The 18,307-nt window shown below is 27.4% G+C and overlaps 2 protein-coding genes across 2 annotated transcripts in view; one reads left to right on the top strand and one right to left on the bottom strand.

Annotated features, from left to right (window-relative positions):
* The window catches only part of LOC129961010 (pikachurin-like), a 214,304-nt gene that overhangs the window by 151,766 nt on the left and 44,231 nt on the right, over positions 1–18,307 (bottom strand). The window lies entirely within an intron of this gene.
* LOC129961013 (circumsporozoite protein-like) overlaps positions 15,002–18,307 on the top strand; it is a 290,038-nt gene continuing 286,732 nt past the window's right edge. Inside the window, exon 1 of the mRNA XM_056074804.1 lies at positions 15,002–15,058. The gene's annotated coding sequence lies outside the window, so the exon portion shown is untranslated. The remainder of the gene's footprint in view (positions 15,059–18,307) is intronic.

Here is an 18,307-nt window from a genome sequence, read left to right as displayed (position 1 = left end):
GTTGAGTGCTATGGAGGCAAGAATAGGTCTCTATTTCCACTTATAAATTTGATTATACTGTGTTTTTTTGCCTGGAATCAAATTAAAGCAGCGAAATTTATAAAATTTGTGAAGGCTCATTTAAGAAATGTGTAACTCTTTCAGATGAACAACTGTTATAAAAATGAAATCACTTTGGTTTCTAGTGCTATATACTAAATACCGCTTATGTCAAAAATACATATGGCATTATAACAATATCTTCTGAATTTCGTTTTATGCAAAGTAACATCTTGTCTAATCCAGATACTTATTAATTTTGTTTCACAAATCTTACCATACTAATGGCAAACGCATCATCGACACCCCTTCCTCTCAACAACTGATATCTTGCTAAATTGCTTTCGGCCAACGCCCGTGAAATCTATTTTCTTCAAGTTATATTGTTTCAGAAAAGAAAGGGAACGTCTTTTTAATTCATCCGAGAAAGAAGAAAGAAAGCATTACAAAAGTTTCACAATCGTCAGACGGAACCTTGAAAAGCCTTTCCGGAAAAGGCTATTCTCTTCTTCTTTACCTTGGAATTCTTTTTCGGGGAAAGTTTCCCCCATTTCGAACTGGAGTGGACGTCATCTGGAGTTGAAATATCCTTCAATCTTTCGAGACAAGGGGAAAAGAAAGAAAGAAAGAAAAAAAAAGATGTTTCCCATCTAAGAAAAAAATATTAGAAAAGGACGTGAAGAAGCGGCCGATCGGAAAAGAAAAACCGAATGCATCGATTTTTCTTAATCGCTAACTACAGCGTGGACTAAGATGGGAATCGATAAGCGCGAGAGTTTTTCCAATTCCACATAAATCATTGATCTGGTTATCTTCGTCGGAATTGAGTTTCGAGTGGCCATTTGGAGTGCTTTCTCTATGGATACGTTAAAAAAAATAAATAAAACTGCCGGATCGAACCTTTTTGAATTTCCTATGCATATAAATGTGGATTTCAAAATTCCAAATCATTTGGCGATGAATTATTATTCACGTTCTTTTTGTACTGGTCATTAAATAAAGCTTTAGATACAATCAGGCTTTGGATTTAAAGGTCCGTGTCGAAGCTTAAGAAAAAGGAAATTAAAGGCCATTAATGAAACCAGCAATGAAGAAATAAAGGAATTCGGATAGATGTTTTATTTTTTAAAATCGTATTAGTAATGTATTGCTGGTTATATTTTCTTACTTTTGGATTTACACTTTAGAAAACGTCTTAAAAAAATCTCCTTTGCCCCTCATAGTTAGAGCAATGCATATATGAAAAATTCAAAATTAGTTGGGTTTTTTTCAAATAATATTTCTACGGATATATTCAAGGAAAGAGATAACTAAAAGCTAAGGATACTTTCGATAAAGAGAGCAACTAAGTTTTAATGGGATATAAATTTGGTATAAAACCAAAAACACAGTTATATGGATAACATTATATGTGGTTTACAGCATCGCAGATACAATAGGGAATTGGGAATATTACAACCAGTTTCCAAAAACATCCGTGCCGTTATTGTTAGATAGGAATAATGAGATAGAAATTTCTTGCAAATGTATTTTATCAAAGGAAAAAAAATCTTATACAGTTTAAATTGCATGCTTCCCAATGAGTTACAAACTTACACTTGCAGCGTTTGTAAAAGTTCATGCCTCTAGGGCCAAATAATCGAAGTATCATCTATGTGACATCATCTAAGTCGTAGAATTGTTGCTCAAGCAAATAATCCATGGCCAAAAAACTGATGATAATCTCATGGACCAAAGTCAAAGGAGAAAGAATGCTGAGATAAACTGAGCTGTTGTACTATATTAAATTTATATTCAACTAAACCCGCATTGTGTCCTTTATCTGGTGTATATTTTTCTTTTATGGACAAGGGACAACTTCCAGTAGCGGTGGTCCTTTGAGCTTATGATCGTATGATCTTTTAGAAGAATAGATCTGTGATTGCCTGATATACACTTGAAGTTTGTAAATGATCTTTGTAGGCACTCTTTATGTCACATACTTTCTTTAATGCAGGGCACTGTGAGTAAATAGACAAGAGGCTGTTGTTGTGTAAGCAGCCTTTCGCTACTATGGTAGGTAAAATAATGTTGTTGGATCGAATTAACTAAAAGGCGACGATGGGACGTAGATATTTTAGTAGAGCATCAGCTGAGGTGATGAATGTGATTGTTTCATTTAAGTACCATAAGATGCGAATTTCAGCTTTCCATCACCTGCTTTTGTACTGATGATCGTTTAAATCAACCCAGATGCTTAGGTAAACCCAGAGTAACTCCCTTATAATTATAGAACTATCTTCTTTCAGTCAACAATGTATAGTTAATATTTTATTATGTATTTATTTTTTTCTAAAATAATAACGATTTTGGCCATTATTGTTCTTTTTGCCAATAAAATTACTTAAATACAAAATCAGAACAGATGGCAAAAAAATCAAAGCCAACTGAAAGCGATGCGAAATATTAAAAGCAACTTAATGTGCATAAACAAAAATTAGTAATTTTAATCTTACAAAAGATAATTTTACTAAAAAAAGTTTATTACACTATAAATTTAGGGGAAGGAAAAATAATCTATTAATATGCCTATTCAGCGTATCGCTAATTCTCCATACTGTATCTAAGCTAACTAAAAAACTCACAAAGAGATAATTTTTGAACATAGTGAATATGATTTATTTCATTTGATTCACCTTATGACTTATCCTATCATTACGTATAAAAAGAATTTACTGATTTTAAAACCGCATTCAGTAGAAGGCTGATAAAAAGTTGTTAGGAAATAAAAAAATAATGCGTAACTAACTTTCCTAACTACCGTGTTAAGTTTCGTGAAGGACGAAAAGAACATGCATTCGCTTAATTTTTCAGGAAAGAATGCATTGCCGCAGTAAACAAACAATCAATACAAAAATGCTTTGGATCGCCCTTTGCCCTAAATTTTCTCCTCATCAGGGTTGCAGGTGATAAACAGCTGCAATAGTCGTGACTTGGCTTTTCAAATAATTACCGAATCAGGGCAAGGAAATTTGATCAGTCCAAATAAATGAGTTTTCGTTCGACTTAAATGTAGTGCGTACCTAAAATTGCTTCTTTTTTCTTGTCTGTTTTATGGATTCTTCGATAATATTCTTATGTGCTGACACTTACTTTTAAAATTAAAACGGTAAATTGAAAGTACTAAGTTGGAAAATAATTAATGAAAATACTTTTTTTTTGTAATTTAAAATGTATGCATAAATAAAAATCATGGTCAAGATGTTTTATGCTAAGCGAAGAATAACTTATTCTCTACAAGATAGGGTACTTTAATTTATTTGTTTTGGTAGAGTTTCTGATCATTAAAATAGAATACCAGCTGACAAAATGAGCATTTTCCATATCCTTTAATCGCAGTGTTATAGCTTCTAAAGGTTTTCTTCAACTTTGTGCTTGAAATGTAAACTTGTTGAGTATCCTAAAAATTCTTTTTTTTAAAAATCTGTTTTATGGATTTTTTCGATAATGTTTTTATATATTACACTTATGTTTAAGTTAAAAAGAAATTTCAAAGCATTGAGTTGAATAAGAACGTGACTTTTTTGTAATTTAAAATTTAAGTTGAAATAAAATTCCTTGGCAAAACTTACTATGGGGTTTTAAGGATAATATATGTCCTATATACAAGATAATGTGTTTTGATAGATTTTTTTTAATTAATAGAACTTAAAAAAAATATCAACTGAAGGAAGTTGAGCATTTTCCATACTTTTTAATCGGAGGTGAAGTTTAGACGAACGTATTCTTAATTTTGTGTGTTGAAATAGAGAAATATTAAGCAGTGTCGCTTTCATTGAATTCCGGGTTTAAAATATGAAAAAATTGTGATTTTGCACCTGTACACAAAATAAGTTTGATGAACAGTGATTGAATAAGCTTTTTTATGGAAATTTTAAGAAAATAAATTTGAAAAAAAAATTCCACTTTTGAAAATTCTTTCTTAAACCATGAATTAATTCCATGAATTTCTTAAACCATGAATTCGAAAGTTTCTTTACTTCAATTTATGTGTTTAAGATAAAAAATCTTGTTAAAATTGTTACAAATATAAATTATATAAAGAAAAAATATTTTACATTTTGCCCTATTTTGACACTTTTGTCATCACACATTTTTTTCAACTTTCCATTTAATTTATGAAATTATTTTTAAGTTAACTATAATTCAATTCTTTTCATAATTGAATTATAATAATAATTCAAAATTCAATAATTCAATAAAAATCAAAGTTTTACCAAAACGTTTATACTTTCATTGAAAAAACGTTTTTTGAATTCCACGAAATTTTCATAAATAGTCATTTAAATTCTTGCAAAAAGAATTTAAATATTGCTAACAGTTTTTCTTATAAAATAAAAATATATAAATATAATATAAAATATATACTTTTATAATATAATATAAAATATATACTTTTATAATATAATATAAAATATATACTTTTATAATATAATATAAAATATATCCTTTCATTTACAGCATCATTAAAATATATAACATTATTTAAATGATGCATATTTTAAAATAAATAGGTTAAGGATAATGCATATTTCATTTTATTTATATATTTTGATGGTTTAGATGCAAATTGCTAAAAATATTAAAAACAGTCGTTACATAAAGGTTTTTTTTAATTATTGTCTAATGTGTTTATTTTATTTAACATACAATGAATAAAGAAAGGCTCAAAATGACTTAGAAAAATTCTATTATCTGACTTCGCAACGCCGAAATAATCATTCATTAAATTAGGTCCATTTTGCCAAAATGTAATTACATTATCAACCATAAACAGAATTACCGATTCATATTTTTATTTAATTTCTAGATTAAAAACATCTTGTTGTTATTTAACTACTGTATATAAGAATTGAAATCCCAATTTAAATTCTTATATAATGTGTAAGTAAACCTGATTTATTTTAAGATATTGAGAATCTTGTATAAAAAATTCTATTTCAGCGGACGAAAAGATTATATCCGCATTCTTATTAGCTAGGCTTGATTTTCACGATAAATAATAAAAATGTCACTAGATAAGAACTATCAGAAATGTTACTTTATCGCATTAGACGAATTAATAAAAAAAATTCTTCATTTGAAAGTATCCAAAAAATAATCAGTCCAAATAATATCTCAATAACATTTTAACAGAGTTTTTATTTTTCAGCCACCCAGAAAAAATTGCGTTTTTTCAAAGCCACTTACATTTGATGGTCTGCGTAATGTGTAAGTGAATAGGAAAAAAATATTTATCAGGAGATTTATTTTGACAATAAGAATTGTCATGCAGTTTTGCAGCAGAAATGTTTTATATGTGAGATGTTCTGATTATTTTAAATGACCAAAAAATTTTTTACTGAAGATTTAAAAAGGTATGATTGCAAACTGGCATTTAAGAAATAAAACTTTTAAGCTACATTAACACCTGAATTCGGCCGATTTTTTTTGAAATACTGATTTATGCGTTTATATTACATTATTTGACATCTGAAAGTCATTCTCGGTTTAAAAAGAAAATATTCTCGAATTTTTCAAAATGACAAAAGTGTTATAGATATTTATGTTCTCATTAAAATTAATAAAAGGAACAGAATATTTGATAAATATACAGTGTGTCCTCAAAAAATGGAACAAGAGTTTATTTCCTCAAATACTGCAAATCCACATATAATTTCAATTGCAAGATTTCATTGAATAAGGTGGATTATTATATGAAAATATTTTGACTTCCGTAGAATGAAAGCGACGTTCGTTTGTTCAAATTATATTCTTGGGAAGGGATTTGATTCTACCACACGTAGTTGAAAAATAAGTCTAGAGACAATTTCTGTATCGCACCTTTTCTTCCCTGAGGAAATAAAGGTGTATAGTATACAATCGCCAATCCATTCTATTATTATAATTCCTATAAAGATGTCGGTAATTTGGAAAACAAGATGCTAGTATAAGCTAAATTAGCATAGCGAATATATACAGCATAAACCATCAGCATTTCGAAACATTCCTCGTTGCTGAAATATTCATTCATTCTTTAGAAAAGCTGAATATCATGCACACAATTATGAGCAAAGAATTTTATTTGTTATTTTTTGTTTGGTAAAGCATTACTTCTTTGAAATATCCTAAATGATCATTTCCTCGTATTTCTTTCACTTTCTTAAAAAAATTAAAATTGCAGCTGTCAGTCAATCAAAGGGAGCAACAATATGCGCGATTAGAATTTTTTTCTCCAAATTTTGATGATTGTACGACTAGACAAATGTTTGCATATGACAGTGTTTCTGTACTGAATAAATTCACTTTTCTAAAATAAATGTATCCGTCTATATTTGAGGTACGCCTCTCTAAATTAAAAATAAACATATATCAACTAATTTTGCAGATAAGAGCATGAAACTTTTTTACGTAAGTAAATGAATGTAAGATAACATTCCTTACATTAATCATTATAAACATATAGTAAAAGTATCATTTTACTAATTGGGACTTTTATATTACGCGGTATAAAAGTCTAATGTTTAAAACTTCTTGTTCTAATACATACCATTCCTACAACTGCCCACCTTATTTAAATATACTTTATAACTGGAAATTTATATTTAATTGCAATATTTCAAGAAATAGAGGCTTGCTCCGCTTTTTTGGAACACCCTGTATAAGTTATTTTCAAAGAAAATTTGGAGTAAATTTAAGGAATACAAGAGTTATAAAAAAAAGTATAACTGTTTTCCTCTATCTGCTGAAGATTCTCATCAGTTTTAATCAAAGTTCCAAGAGCTGGAAAATTACTTGTAAAACGTATAGTGCAATCCACATGAAAAGGGAAAATTTTCTTTACAATATATCAAGAAACTAATACATTATCCTTTATCTCTGGTAATTTATGATTTTATCCGGTAAAATCAAATACAGTGAGAAAGATCTTTCAATCCTGTTTGTGTATACCCTTTACTATGTCACACAGCGTATAAATATAAAATAAATGCACTGTAGGAGTTCTCCAACTTAAGGCAAATTTAGGAATATTCTAATTTGTTCATCAAGTCATATGATTTTGAAGTCAAAATCATTCAAATCACCTGATTTTTGAGTCAAAATTAGATTAATTGAATTAAAGGAAACTTTGCTTTATTTTGTAGGAATTAATCTTTTGTTTTTGGGGACTGATTCAAAGTTAAAATTCGTTACCAATTTCGATCTCATTGGCATATGGTATCATGTTGATAAAGATGTATGATACCATTGCTAGTAGTTGTTTGATTAGTGTGTCATCTTTGTGCAGTATTGTATATACATATTCAATAGTTAACGCGTAAATATTCAGAAAAATAAAATAAAAGTTCTCACAGCCCGTAGAAGTGCTTTCTTCTCAACAGCTGACTTGAAAAGAGATAAAGCAATAATTTATACACTGATTTTGAACTTTTCATCATATAATAGCCAATATTAAGATTAAGCCTCATTAATTCACATGAGCCAATAAATTTCAATAAATTAATACCATATGAAACAGTGCAGGAATGGGTTAATGTTTTAACCAGATCAAATTTAATGATATAACCAGACTTTTTAGACCTAAACAATAGACTTTTCAAAACTATTTAGATGCATATATAATTATTCAATTTCTTTTTTCATAAATTAAAAGTAGTTTTGTCAAGAAAAACTATAGTTTCTTAAAAATACATATCCTATTTCCTAAATTCATTAAAACCTTGTTGAAATCAATAATAACAACCACAGACCTGCCATATAAATATGAATTTCAATTGTTTATCTGACTTTTTAGAAAAAGTAATACAGAAAAAAAGCCAGACAAAAAAAAGTCCATCTGTAGAATGCAGCATTCAACTGAGAAATCTCAAATTATGAGCCTTTAAGAATCTCTTAACCCCCTTTTTTTATTTTCCGTAACCTAAATTCGAGAAAAGCATTTGTCTTCCAATACATAAAGTCTACCACCTCCTAGAAGACAGCGTCTCAAAATGCATTTTTACTTTCCGATCCATAGTCTCCATTTAGTCTAGCCTCCCCACCGTCTAGTCTACGTCTAAAAGCTTTTCAGATCATTTATGCCCAGTTCAGCCTTTGACCTTTATTTTTTTCCCGGACATGTAGTGCTGTTATTATCTTTATTAATTCGATTCACAACCAAAATAATCAAATGGCATTTTCTTTCTCTAGTAATTTTTGCGCTTATATTTGGATAATGAAAAGAATTACTTTTTATCTTTACTCTTCTAAAATTAAGAATTATTCATATTTTGTGAACATACCCAAAAGAGAATACCATTGTTTTACAGTAGGAATTCATAAGTTAAAGGTTTTGCTAAAATGGAAGCTACCTCTAAGTCATCTAAATAGTTTTGCAGTGCATCCTATTTTGAAATTTCTCAATTCCAAAATTGTGTTGACAAAAATTGTTTTAAAAACTTTCCATTAAAATTTTCATGATTATTACTGCTCCGTTTTTACTTAAAATGCTTCGTTTTCTTATTCATTAGCCAGTTTTGGACCACGACCATTTTTTTCCAATGTAGCACAGCTTTTTCATGTTTCAAATAACCTTCAGTTTTAAATGCCTATAAAAATACATTTGAAAATAATACATTAAAATAGATTTCAATACATTTAAAAACTCTCTATGTGATTTATAGTGATTTTATTGTGATTTATTACTAGTAATTTTCAAACTCAGGATAAAAAAATGAAACATAAATTTTGAATTTAAAATTTGTGAACTCACAACTTTTGTTAAAAATGAATTTTCAATTTGGATATTTGTGAAAAAAAATAAAAAATTAATAGCATTTATTATTTTTTAAATTTTTTTTGCTATTGTAAAAAACTCCATCATCTAAATATATTGGCAACAAGTGTCAACAAAATATGTCTGCATTGGAAAGATTAAGGAATCATTCACTTAAATTCAGCACATTAGTTCCAAAATAATTTACTTCGAAATTCCATTTAATTTTACAGAACAAAATTTTATAATTGAAGAGAAGATTAGTACCTATACATTAAAAAGTTTTTATTTCTTATTATTTCCAATGTTTAAACAATTTTTTATCAGTTTGAAATTCTAGTATGTTTCTTCAACAGCTATACAAATGATAGCGCAAAAAGTTGACATTAATTTTTTATTTGAAATCTTCTTTGTACTTTTAGAAAACGGCAACAAGAGAAACAACTAAACTTTGATAATAATACAAAAATAAATATTTCAAAAATGGAACTGCACATAATTTTGAAAAAAAGAATAATAACGTATAGTTTAATTATTGTCTAAAATTAAAAGCAAATTCTTAAAAATGTCCCAAATGGTGCAAAAGCTTTAAAAAAGTCTGCTTCCTGTATCAAAACTACTATATCGAATTAAAAATGGTAAAACCGAATTTTTCCTACTTCAATTTAAAAGTTTGATAAAGTAGCTCAAATAAAGATAACAATAAAGTTTTCTTTATATCCACAGCCAGAAGGAGAGTTCTATTTTCGAATTTCTCGTATACTCCGATAATCTAGCGCCTTCTTTCTTGTTTCTCTTCTGCCCACCTGTACATCCTCTGAACATATAGCGGGGTTGTGATAGTATAAAAAGAATGCCGTCCGCAAGTGTGAATTCCCTCCCCCTCACGATTTCTGCTTGTAGTGACTCAGTATGGCGCATTTTGTGCTTCTTAATTTGATGAAGAAAATCATATATGACCTTTAGCCACCTTTGTTCGCATCGATTTGAAATAATTAGAAAGCTTTTATTCCCAGACCACATTTCACATTTTATTTATTTAAATCGTTATGTTTTTGAGTTACAGCAGTCACATACGAGTATTCAGAACAAGATATGATCCCCTTTTTGATAGATCAGTTCCAAAATTTAATACAAATCTAAAATTCTGATGATAAATCAGTATATTAAATTTCCTCCATACGGTTCTTTGCATTTTAGAGCTATCGTGTTCACGTGCATACAGTCAGATAGACACCCTTCGATGGATTTCGGCTAAAGTTTCCATAGAAATTTGATATTAAGTCTTTGTGTCAAATTTCAATTTTCGAGCTGAATGCATTTTTGAGGTATCGTGTTTCACAGACAGATATAATTCCAAAAATGTGTTTTTTAGATTCAGGAAATCTGAAACGTGAAAATTATTCAAAATCTCCAGATCGAAATTTGTGAAGATAATAATATTTTTTTTTCCTTTGTATTTCGTACACGAGAATGTTAAAAACGAATTTCTATTTCTGATTACTTTTTAATGTGTTAGAGGTAACGCTTTACAAAATCAGAATTGTGATTTAACTATTTCTTAACAAATCAGCTCCATAGGTACTTTATATCTTAACAATAAAGTTGAAAGAAAAATAATAATTTTCTTACCCTTCAAGTATTGTAATACAGCATATTTTTTTTACAAATTCACTGCATAAAATCTCGCTTACTTTTCATAACATACATCTTTTATGTTCCATATAATCTTCAAAATACATATATCTTATTTTAAAACGTCTTATGGGGCTTAAGATATATTTTTATGAGTCATAAAAATAGGTGATAGTTTATCAAAGGGAGTGAAACTGGCAGTGTTTTTTTTTAACTTTTCGCTTTCAGAAATGAAAATATATTAAATTGTATTCCAATATAGGTAAATAGTATTTCTATTCAGTAGTATTCAGTAGTATTTCTCAGCATTCATTTATTTTATTTTATTTTAACCCTTTCTAGGGCCGTGGGAAGTATGCTTCCCACCAAATTTATCAATCTTTGTATGAAATTATGTAAGTTGGCATAAGTTCTGACACATTTTTTTAGTGAGTCAGAATTTTAGAGGCTTCAGTTCTTTATTTCAGACAAAATGATGTGTCTTGATTTGTTACTTAATTATTAATTAACCAAATCAACTAATTAATCAAATTAAATTTATCTAATAAGCTAAATAAATCTCTTCTCTTATTCGAATTTCAAGCCTAAAAATATTTTAACATAATATGAATAGAAAAAAAGGCCCTTTAAAGGGTTAATGTATGTATGAAATGATTTCTATATCTCCAGAAACTTGCTTAATAAATAAAGATATTTAAAAACTGTCGCAGGTAATGCAACATTAATGTAAACAAAAGTTAAAGTATTCCGAATTACTCATTTGTTTGGGAAGTATGATTTTTTACTTTCTCATAAGCAAAATATACAATGAGAAAGTATTATAATCTTAAAAATTCGACTGACTACGACAAATTGATTTTGGAATTACGTCTGTCTGTAAACACGACAACTCGAAAATGCTTTAATCTAGACGGGTGAAATTTGGTACGTGGTCTTAACACTACTCTGTAGATTTTTATCAAATTTTAAAAGAAATCCATTCATAGGAAGTAGACGCATATCAATGCAATCATAATTTTAAAAAGTTTTTCGAATTTCGATTCTTTAGAATTATGACAATAATTGGTTTTTTTAAAATAATTAAATTTGTTGCATTGGCATTAAATATTCACATATAACAATATGTGATGTGAATAACTGATAACAACTGATGTGTGAGCAGACTGATGACCTAGAAGTAATCAAGTATGAACGTTTTTAATTTGATAATGAAATAGTATAAAAAGACAATAAAACTAAAATAAGGTGCCCTTACGTATTTTTCTCCTTAACATCTTAATATATGCAGAAAAGAACCATACGAGTGCGTAGTATAAATAATTCATTTTTGAACCTTTTCACTTATACTATATTTCTTTTAAAATTCCACTAATTCAGCATCACAATTTATTATTTATTCGAGGTTATATATTCATGGAAATTATTTATTCCAGCATAATATATTCATGGAAATGGGTATGACAGGTGAATGCTGTTCAATTGCTACTAAAAATGCTCACAATTATTTTATATAATTTTATAACAAATTATATAAAATATGGAAAGATATAATTATGTTTGAATTCTGATATTTATATTTGAACTCAGAGATCGTTACTGTTATATCAAACTATTTTATACTAAATTTTTCAAAATATATGCTCTCAATTTGTTGTATGTAATATGCGATCGAAATATGTTTCCAGAAAATGCCATATGTTGCTATTGCTCCATTTGTTACTAAAAATGCTCACAATTATTTTATATAATTTTATAACAAATTATATAAAATATGGAAAGATATAATTATGTTTGATTCTGATATTTACATTTGGACTCAGAGATCGTTACTGTTATATCAAACTGTTTTATGTCAAATTTGCTAAAATATATGCTCTCAATTTGTTGTATGTAATATGCGATCGAAATATGTTTCCAGAAAATGACATATGTTGCTATCGCTCCAATTGTTATTAAATAATAATTTTCAACTACATAAACACTTTTCAGCTATTTTGAAAACTTTCAGTTATATAGTTTTATGTAACGAAAATTTATTGATTATCGGAAACTGTTTTACTACTCCTTTCTTAATCCCAAAGCAAATTTTGCGAAGGAATATTTCAAATATTTTAATTTATCACGGTCTTCTCTGTTAACACTCAGAGGAGATTCGAAACTATGCTTGGGTCAAAATCCCTTCACTTATATAATAGCGAATTAGAATAAATTGGGAAATATTATTATAAATTAATTAATAGACGATTGGAATTAAATGCGACTCTTGATTTCAAATTATTTAAATTTTCCAGCGATAAACATCTTTTGTGAAATAATTACCATTTAGAAATTTCAGATTTAAATGAAAGCGATCATTTGAACTAGAATTTATGATCGTTGCCATTTCACAAAAAGGTGCTTGCACCTGGAAATCTCGCATCAGAATATTTTGTTATCAAGGATTACAATTTATTCAAATAATCATCTATTACCTAAGTAATTATAACCATGCGTTGTATTTCATTCTAATTCTCCATTATGTAAATGATGGGATTTAGAAATTCTCTGTGAATTAAAGTTTTAGTATTAATATATGACGATACTTACGAATTATAGTTTGCAATACAAGTGTATGTTCATTACTTTTTTTGATGTAAAGACCACAATGTTTAATATCCATTGCAATTATGTTCAGATTTAACGGATCTGTTTTGGGATTAAATAAAGAGTTTTATTATATTATTGTCTTTTATCTCCTTTCTGCATGTAATACACCAAAACATGGTGTTCAAGAGGGATTATTAACGTAATCTCCTTACAGACTGCTCTCATCCAATACTTTTCTACCAGAATATCCAATTCTAATCAACTGAGTTCGGATAGATCTGTGACCTTAAGAATAAGAGGCAGTAAGTGGTATAGATTTTATAAAATTTCGGATAGTTTTATCTAAGGAATTTAAAATTTATTAATAAAATATCTTTTGAATCCTGTGTGACTTATTGTATTTGCTTAAATATAGTAGCAATTACACATTTTTACTTAATTTGTGTTATTTCATATTAGTAAAAGTTGGAATTTTCTAAAAAAATTTTCACTGACTATCTGTTGTGGTAGGGTTTTCAAATTTTTACATTTAGTATTCTTGATGATAGTGCAGTATTTTAATATTATAAGAGTTTAACTAGCGATCAAATGGTTAATTAAAAAAATTTTGTTTGCATACAACAAATGTCACCAAGTTGAGAATTTGAGAAAAATGTAATTTCGAGATTTTGTACTTTTTTTAAATGATATATTAAGAATTTAAAGACTAAAGAGAGGAAAATCATTATGAAATAATTTCTATTTTTTAGTAAAATATCAAAAATTAATTTTTAAAAACCATTTTTACTAAAGTTTGTTAGCAGCATTCACACAAAAAAAATGAAAGAAATATCTTTATCTTTAATCATAATCCACTCATTTCAATCAAAAAATGTGATAATAAAACTATTTAACTCAGTAAAATTTATGCGATTCTTTTTTAGATTTAAGATTATTGTAGCCTCAATTAATTTAGGAACATCTAGTCATGTCAATAATCATTGGTTTTGTAGATTTAGATCTATTGAGGTCAAAAACAAATTTCAAACGATCAAAAATTATACCAATAAAAATATGTTATGTAAGATGCTCTAAAAACAACTACAGTACTTACTAACAATTATATTTACAAGCATATTCACGGACTGGACTCTATGGATCAAAATGAAATAAATACTTTCAGATTTTAACATTAATTTAATCTTATAAGTAAAATAATGAGGCATTTTATGAAAAAAAGTTTAATATCTGGGTCAAAATTCAACGTAGTTCTTTTTACGAAGCAATCATTTTTAATTAGTTCGTCCTTGTCAGTTTATTTATTTTACATAAAATAAAATATTTAGTATAAGACTAATTCCACACCAAAGTAATAAACAGATGAGCAGCAAGATTTAATATAGTTTTATATCGACATATTTACTTTAAATACTGAATACCTAATAATTGCGTACCTATAATTTTGGGTGTGAAAAACATAAAATGAAATAACTTTGTTAAACATTAACAATTTATGAAATTAATTTAGAAAAATATTCCTATAAAATAAATTTTTAATAGAATGTTAAAAGAAAAGTAATTTTTTTATCAATTTTAATTGTTTTTCAGTTTTTAGTTTATAATTGATTGTTATAAATATATTTAAATTACTAACAGATAATTTAAAAAGCACGAAATCGAAATTTAATTGCATAAATCAATTAACAGATATCAATGTCTTGAACATATTTAAAAATATACTGTTAATGAACAATACACAAGTGAGTGATACTTAAAAAATATCCCATCAGGAATCCAGTGGAAAGTTGTTTACAAATTTCCATCACCAGAATTAAGAAACATGATAAGTTGTATAAAAGCGTTTAAAAACGCTATCAGATGTGATAGTGTTCTTTGTCAATTATACTTTGAGGAGAGCCGATGATGTATTCGATCACGTGCTACATTTTCGATCTTGCTTTTACTTTCGAAAAAATAACTGTTCTGCTCACAGTGGTATCCCATCGGGAAGCATCTCAGATATTGGAACGGAAAGTTACCGTACAAGTGAGTAAGTTTTTGCTTCTTTGGAGGTTATAGAAAAGGTGATGTTATTCGCTAGGTTAATCACAGATAACTTGTTATACTTCTGTATTATTAATCAGTTCATGTGCTATTAGTAACTGGGGGGGGGGGCAGACTGTCAGACTTTATTTGTCACGACGGGTAGGTCTTCCAGTCACCCAGAAACTTAAACAGGGCTAAGGTGTTCAATGTGATATCATAATTGAATAAATTATTTATGTAATAATATAAATATCATTTAATTTTGAAGTGAAACATTAAGAATAAAGAAAAGCATTTAATTTTCATACACAAGTTGCAAAAGTGATGCTATTCCTTATGGAATAGTAGTGTTTTTCAATAAAATTGCAAGCTACAAAGCAAAACATCTTGATTTATAGCAAGACTTTCTGTACATATTTACATAGAAGGTTAAAGTTGCAATGTAAGAAAGTCATTCGTCTCAATTTTTAGATTAAATAAAAAATTTGAAATGCTATAGAAATTTCTATGATAGAAAATTTTCAGTTCGCTTATGAGATTGAAATTACAGTATAAAATAAGACGCTCTATGTAATTAATAAAATTTGGAGATGGCTTTTAAATATTTATGATATTTTTTTGTTACTAAAAGACAAATTTATTATTTCGAAGAATAGTATGATTATTAACTTAACTTTTGATGCTGTGCATATAATAACAGATTATTTTTTAAAATATCTACTCTGAAAAAATAATTTTGAAGTTTTTAGGCTGTGAAATTTTTTTTTCTTATTAAAGAATAAGGTTACATATATTAAAGAAAATTTTGCTTTATGTATTAAAGAAAATTTTCTATAAAATATTCATTTTTCGTACCTAATTGACTGAAAGGACACGTTAGCCCAGTATTTATGTTTTTGCATTTTTCTTTCAAAAACACACAAACATTTTAACATTTCATAAATACATATTTAACAAATTTTTTAATGTAATGTCTTGAAAATTTTCAGAATTATGCCAAATATTTAGATATAAATAATACTCATTTTTTGCTAATATGCATTGTAACTGCTTGTTTGAAATTCATTGTTTAAAGATTCTAAAAATAATAACATCTTTTATTTGTAAATTTCTACTTTTCTTCAAATAAATACACTGAAAATTTCTTTCTTCTCATTTTTTTACTGCACGTAATTATTTTATAAAATTCTATTAAAATTCAATAATTTCTGAAAAAGTGCACCTGACAAAATACTTTTTCCTTTGGGTAAACAAAACAATTATTCATTTGATTGCAATTGCAATTTTATAATAATAAAATAATCTATATTATTCGCATTTTAATGTGAAAATAAATCAATTCAACGATTATAATTTAGCACAAAATAAATGTTTGTAAAATATAGGATAAAAATTATTATTTATGAATTTTATTTATGAATTTTATTATAATTTAGCACAAAATAAATTTTTGTAAAATATAGGATAAAGATTATTATTTCTGAATTTTATTATAATTTAGCACAAAATAAATGTTTGTAAAATATAGGATAAAAATTATTATTTCAGAATTTTATTTTCGACTGTAAATTAACAATAAATTATATTTGCGATTATATTTTTAATTATTATACAATATACAATAAACTAAATCACAGCTACTTATATAACCAAGCTCAGATATGAAAGTAATGCTGCGAGCGAATAGATTTTTCCCTTTCATATCTTCCGAAATGGAGGCTGCATTCGCCTTCAAATTATTCCCCGAGGCATTTCTTTATCATTGAGGCTCTCTATGTGGTTTGACAAACCGTTTTTCCGTGCATTTTTATCTCGACGTTTTCTATAGAAGCTTTTCAAGATACAGTGGAAACCACTATTAAGGTAATATGCTTAGGAGGGAACATGGAAATGCATTAACTGTACTTTTCTGGATGCTTTCATATAGTTTTCATTTTTTTCCATTTCTTTATAAAGCCATCGTCAAGAAACCTGGCTGCCGTTCAAGTGAAATAAAAGTTTTCTTCAGTAATTTCGTATTCTTATCGTTTTAGGGAAAGAAAAACCATCGTTAAATTCCTTTATTTAACATAAGTGCTGTTTCTTTTATTTAACAAAAATGTCAACTTCTAATGAATAATTAGCAATATTTTCCCGCCTGGTCATTTGAATATAAAGATGATTTTTTTTTATTTTCTGAAATCGCAAGAAAGAAATATACCTGAGTTAAACTAACGTTCTACTCATGTTAAATTTCCAAAAATTTTCCAATATTATTTTTCGTAAAACAGAATTTAAACAATAACATTTAAAATTTGCTTAAATTCTGAAGGAAAGAAAAATCATATTTCATTAAAATTGTAATTTGATGTTAAATTTTGAACTAAATTTGTTGGCAGAATATTTATCTGTTGGAATGGATGATAAATCAATATTTGAAAGCCTCAACGAGCTAGATGTATGAAATTTATCATTTGATTTTATCTCTGAAATTGCAGATGTGCAACAAATTTCGAATCAAATCCCTTTAAATTTTGGACCGTTTGTCAGTCTGTCTAAGTATGGTTTCATAAATTCAATAGTTCGTAAATTCAATATGCAGCATAAATAAATTTTGATATGTGGTATTGACATAACAGTTTTATGAATAAAATTTTGGACCGTAAATAAGAAGATTTTAAAATGCATATTTGACTCTTATATACTATACTGTGAAACTAAATACAAACCATGCCTTTTGTATGTGTATATAAAAGGAGAAACTCCAGTTGGTTTGATTTATTGTCAGCTAAAATTTCACAAGAAAAATATCAAATATATATCTGACCAACAATCTTTTCAGAAAGCCATAATGAATTTGATTTTTGAAGCAGATGAATTTTGTTATGAATTGGTCATTGCGTTACTAGTTTAATTAAATTTTTAATTCGTTTATCCTCTACAGAACTAATATTATATATATCTATATTAGATTACTTTTAAAAATCTCTATGAGCTAAAAAAAAAAAAAAAAAAGATTTTTTCACATCATGGTTCTCGCCATGCTCATCAAATACGAAAGCAATGTAATTTCGAAATTAATTAAAGCATTATGCGGAGGAAAAAAGATGGGATGTCACAAAACAGATAAATTTTTACGAAAACTTTAAACACCAAAACCACAGTAGACAACAAAATGAATGCCATGAACTAAACATAATAGCATAAACTCACGAGCGTCATATGAAGATGCGCTGTGTAATCTGCATCATTCAACAGCTCCATACTTGC

This window comes from Argiope bruennichi, chromosome X2, assembly GCF_947563725.1.
Source record: "Argiope bruennichi chromosome X2, qqArgBrue1.1, whole genome shotgun sequence".
NCBI classification, from domain to species: Eukaryota; Metazoa; Arthropoda; class Arachnida; order Araneae; family Araneidae; genus Argiope; species Argiope bruennichi.
The sequence above is the reverse complement of the archived record's forward strand: the minus strand, read 5'-3'. Positions and strand labels throughout refer to the sequence as shown.